Source organism: Aethalodelphis obliquidens, unplaced genomic scaffold (assembly GCF_003676395.1).
Source record: "Aethalodelphis obliquidens isolate GAN/ISIS:26980383/991018 unplaced genomic scaffold, ASM367639v1 scaffold9, whole genome shotgun sequence".
NCBI lineage: Eukaryota > Metazoa > Chordata > Mammalia > Artiodactyla > Delphinidae > Aethalodelphis > Aethalodelphis obliquidens.
Window position 1 is genome coordinate 43603320 of NW_020837953.1, and position 411 is coordinate 43603730.

Consider the following 411-nt stretch of genomic DNA (forward strand, 5'->3'; position numbering starts at 1 on the left):
ACAGGTGTGCAGGGTCAGCGAAACTGACTAGTCACGCCCAAGCCACTGCTGAGGGCCCTTTAAAAAAAAAAAAAAAGAAAGAAAAGGTCACAACCAATTTCTCAGAAGACAAACTAGGGTGAACCAGTCTGAGTCATTACTTTTTAAGTGAAAAATGAATGGTTTAGAGTTATGGCGAAATCTGTAAAGAAATCACTCTAGATTTCCTGGTTCTCAAAGATCAGTTACGCCTTTTGCTCCTCTGAGAGTATCAGATTCCTTCCAAGAGTCAGGAGGAACCCACAGGCAGATTACAGTGGGAACTCCCCCTAAACGAAGTTAAGGTCATTTCAAAATACAGCCTGCAGACTTTGTCACGTCAAAGAGAGTTTGCATAGGAACAGTAAGCTGAGGAGACACACAAAACACAAA